The sequence below is a fragment of the Hordeum vulgare genome, chromosome 2H (genome assembly GCF_904849725.1).
Source record: "Hordeum vulgare subsp. vulgare chromosome 2H, MorexV3_pseudomolecules_assembly, whole genome shotgun sequence".
Classification (NCBI taxonomy): domain Eukaryota; kingdom Viridiplantae; phylum Streptophyta; class Magnoliopsida; order Poales; family Poaceae; genus Hordeum; species Hordeum vulgare.
The window spans coordinates 520,583,957-520,588,728 of record NC_058519.1 but is presented as its reverse complement, the minus strand read 5'-3'; the positions used below and the strand labels follow the sequence as shown (position 1 = coordinate 520,588,728).

The window sequence follows — 4,772 nt, the reverse complement described above, 5'->3', positions numbered from 1 at the left end:
AAGAACTACCCCTAAAACTCTCTGTAAGATATATTCAGATGTACACATAAGAAAAATAAAAACATATATCATCCAGTCAAATAGCACCAAGCTTAATCTGGTTAAACTCAACTATTTTTGATGGTTCATGTTCAGTGAGTAGTGTTCTTATAGAGCCACAGGTTACCTAGTTAGGCACACATCTGCAACTACTCATAAAAAATGGTGTTCAATAACTTCAAATCCTGAGGACCCAAATGTTTTGAGGTGATTTAAACATACAATTTGAATCATACATTCTTATTTAATCACACATGCAAATGGATATAGTTCGTGAATCCTAAATGACACCACTGGAAGCGTCTGATGGATTACAGTGATTGTACAGTATAAGGAAATGAACTGAACCTATTTTGACTAGCTCACTGGAACATAATCCATAGGTGCGTGAAATAACAAAGCACCCTGGAGTTACAATCACTCGGCGACTCGAAATAATGCAACAGGTATTGTAACACATGCCATGCAATTCTGTACATCATTCATCATGGAACGTTCCATTAACCGCAGCAGCTGCCACCTTGGGAAGATGAGGCACCACCACCTCCAGCTTGGCCAGGAACTGCATAGCCAACTTTGATTCCATACGACTGCAAAAATTAAGAAGAAAAATCAGTCCATGCTCAGGGCCAGGAACGAAGTACTGCAGTGAAAGCAACAATGTAACCTTTTTTGTCAGTTCAACACGCAAAATGTTAAAAGAAAGTGTTGGCAGGAAAATGGCATTTGCTGCTATTGCAACACAGCGGCCCTTCTGCTTATTAACTTCTTTGCCAACAATGGAGGGCAACGTATCTCTCTTTTCCAGCATGAAGAAAAGAACCTCCTCACTCCATTAAACTACTAAAGAGAAATTTATGCAACATCATCCTTATCATCTTTCCGTAATCTTAGGATTCATATAAAGGCTCTCAATAAAGTGGCAGGTTTCTGTAAGATGGGAATGAAGCAAGGAATATGCACATGCTCTATCTTGTGTCTCGCAATAAAAATATTGTAACTTGTAGGGCAGGCATTCACGTGTTGTGAACTGGAGTAGAACATACATCGGAAACCTGAGCCTGAAATCACCTAATTATTAAATGATGCAACTTAAGGATCATAGGCCACTTAAAAGCATCTCTACATACCAGGGAAATTTTGTGGTGCAACATGTTGGTTAATAATGTACTCCCTCCGTCCCAAAATAAGTGTCGATGCTTTAATACAAAATTTGTACTAACTTAGTACTAAATTTGCATCACTTATTTTGGGACAGAGGGAGTACGTAATTAAGTAGCATAAATGATTGATAAGAATAATAATCTACAACCGCACTTTTTACTAAGCAGACCAAAGAAATGATCTGAGGCTTCAAACTGAACCTCATTTAGGTACATCGAAGACGAATTTTGTGGTGCAAGTAATGATGAAGATAACATTATACATTCTCACTTTTCACTAAGCAGGCCAAAGAAATGATTTGAAATTTGAAATTTTACCTCATTAGATACATCAAAGACACCATCCTGAATTTTCTTATATATTGCTCCAGCAGTCTTGACAAAGCCCTGCATTTCAAATCAAATGAGACAATCGTCCAGGTAAGACCTTAATTGCGCAGAGATGCCATAAGAATCAATCATCACCTCCTCGACGTTTTGTGCAGTTTTTGCAGATGCCTCCATGAAGATGAGACCATTCTCCTTGGCGAACTGCTCACCTTCCTCGAAGCTCACAGCACGTCTATGAGATAGGTCACACTTGTTTCCAACTAGCATGATCGTCATGTTAGCATTTGCGTGTTGCCTTGCATCTTCCAGCCAGCTTGCAAGATGATTAAACGTTTCCCTCCTAAATTCGGTATGACACGGATATTAACACCATGGTCAGCTGGGTTCAGATAACTATGCACTTAATCTAACCAGGCAGCTTTCACTATATTCGGTAAGTACCTGGTGATGTCGTAAACCAAAAGAGCACCAGCGGCTCCCCTGTAGTATGATCTAGTTATCGATCTGAATGATTCTTGGCCTGCCTGTAATGTTAACGCAACCACATAAGATTTTATTTTTCCTTCACCTTGACAGACTGAATATGGCAGTAAGGTGTATGGCATGGCAACGAGAAGGAAGCTAAACTAGACATTTGTGCTATCTCATGAGAGCTAATTCACACACAAACTCAATGGAGTTGCAATCATCAATGGTGAACCCAGAACCCACTACAGACGGCATTTCTAATTCCCTAGCAGGTTACGATTATCTCAGCGAGGTACGTAATTCGTAGCGCCACCTCTTTCCACCCGCACTTGGTACAGTACTAACAACTTCTTCTACAGTAAAGAAGACGAATCGATCTAGGCAGGCACGCCCACGCCATGTCAAACATGTCGCCTGGTAGGAAAGGAGAGGAGAAATGAGGAATTGGGCGCGGAGAGGTACCGTGTCCCAAATCTGGAGCTTGATGGGCTTGTTGTCGACGGTGATCATCCGGGCGCCGAACTCGACGCCGATGGTGAGGTCATGGACGGGCTGGAAGCGTTTGTCGGTGAACTGCAGCAGCAGGCACGACTTGCCGACACCTGCACGACCACCCGACCGTCAGCTCGAACCGGATTCAGCAGAGGCGGGGATGGATGGATAGATCTCCCCGGCGAGGGGAGCGGCACGGATCCGCCGAATCTCGCCGGAGGCGGGGAAGGGAAGGGGAGGGGAGGGCACCTGTGTCGCCGATGATGATGTACTTGAAGAGGTAGGCGTACGACATGTCTCCTCCGGGGAGCGTGCGCGCGGGGTTCAGGGGATTTGGAGAGGAGCAGCGACGAGGGAGGGAGAGAGAGGGAGGGGGGAAGATTTCCTCTGCCTGCTTTTACTTCGGAAGGAAGGAGACGTTGGTTACGTGGCGGAACTGATCTGGGTGTTGGGTTCGGTTCGGCGATTTAAGTCAGGCAGCGGTCGCGTGCGGGTTAATGATTTCGGAATCGGAACGTTGCTATCTCTCGGCCGACCAAGACGGTGGGACGGAGCAAGCCAGCTCCAAAGCCGCAGAGACGGGGTGCCGACTTCCCTCCCGTCCCGTGGGTGGAGAGCGAACCGGAACTGTGTAGGATGGACGAATCTGTTGGTCAGGGGTTGGCACGTCGGGCCGGGTTCGGGACTGTCATCATGGAGCCAGTCGGCTTGTAGACCCGCCGGGGCCGGCCAAGTTTTGGATCGGGATTAGTTGAAATCTCCACGCCACCGCTTTCCTTACACACACACAAAGGAAGGAAGAAACCGGCGTGCCAATAGTGCCAATGCCACTTGGAGCTTGTGCTGCCCAACTCCCTCTGACATAGGGTGAACTCGGATTGGATGGATGATCTGGTTGGCTACGAGCTACTTACAAGCGTGCCTTCTCGCGCTGGACACGGAGGAGTCACGAGGCTAGTCGGCCACCTGAGGATAGGGAAACGTTGGGTTGGGTTGGGTTGCCCCATTTTAAAGCATACCACTATCGACTAGCAACCATGTGTCAGTTTAAAAGGAGCGCAGCTTTATTAACTCTTGTTGAAATGAGTGTATCTGGGCGTGTTTTCGGACGGAGGGATTATCGATTAATTGTGTCAGGCTGTTTAACCATCTTAAGGCGTTAGAATCTTCTATTGTGTGAGTTGTCTTTGACATTTCAAGATGGAATATGTTTTGGAAAATATAGCTACTTTTGGTAGTGTTTACTTTTTTCGTGCTGATAAGCAGTCCACTTTCGACTTCTATAAGATGATTATCTACTATGTACTTTGGAGACGGATGAACACACAAGAATGAATTGCAATTCCCTTGAACTTAGGGCAAACATCAAATCAGTCGGCTTCTCGGGTTGCATACAGAAGGATCATAGATCACTCGAGGACAAAACATGTTAGACTACTTGTCTTATACACCCACCCGGGGATAGAGAAATGTTAGGATGGTTGGCTTGTACACCAACCTCGGGTTAGAAAAAAGTTGGGCTATTCCACTTAAAGGTAGTATCGATTGCCAACTATCCACCATGCAAATTAAACAAGTATCAATTATTATTATTTTGACACTTTATGTCATTGAAAGCCTTTTTTGTAGTTTTTAATTCTCTCCAGATCTGGTAAAATTTGTTGTCATCTTTGGCAATTTAAGAAGGATATTTTTTCAAGAAACACAACTAACCTTCACTAATGCCACCTTTTCATGTCAAAAGTCCTTTGATGATGATTTCCTCGTGTACCTCGTGGATGACACTCTCACTTCCATTTCATAAGCTTATGCATCACGAGGTGTTGACTACTAGAAGAATGCGGTCCGTAGCGAGATGGATTCCATCTTGGTTAACGGGACATGGGAGCTCACTCATCGTCTTTATGGTTGCAAACCATTGGGATGTAAATGGATGTTCAAAAGGAAGCTTAGGCCTGATGGTACTCTTGAGAAGTACAAGACAAGGCTTGTAACCAAGGGTTATCCCCAAAAGGAATAAGAAGATTATTTTCGATACTTACTCACTTGTGGCTAGACTGACAACCATTCGAGTGTTACTCTCGTTGTGTGTCTCGCATGGTCTTCTCGTTCATCATATGAACATTAAGACGACTTTCATTAACGAAGAGCTAGACGAGGAAATTTACAAGCAACAACCAGCTGACTTTGTAGTAAATGGCCAGGAAAGGAAGGTGTGCAAGCTATTGAAATATTTGTATGACATGAAACAAGCTCCTAAGATATGGTATGAGAAGTTTA

General features: G+C 44.3%; 1 pseudogene across 1 annotated transcript; it reads right to left on the bottom strand.

Annotated features, from left to right (window-relative positions):
* Positions 1-258: 258 nt before the first annotated feature.
* On the bottom strand, positions 259-2,943 carry LOC123426971 (annotated as a pseudogene). The gene is made up of 6 exons (XR_006622348.1): positions 2,742-2,943; positions 2,463-2,602; positions 1,974-2,056; positions 1,668-1,872; positions 1,521-1,589; positions 259-629 (listed from the first exon to the last, which is right to left on the bottom strand). The product of XR_006622348.1 is annotated as a ras-related protein Rab-2-A-like (transcript).
* Positions 2,944-4,772: the final 1,829 nt, after the last annotated feature.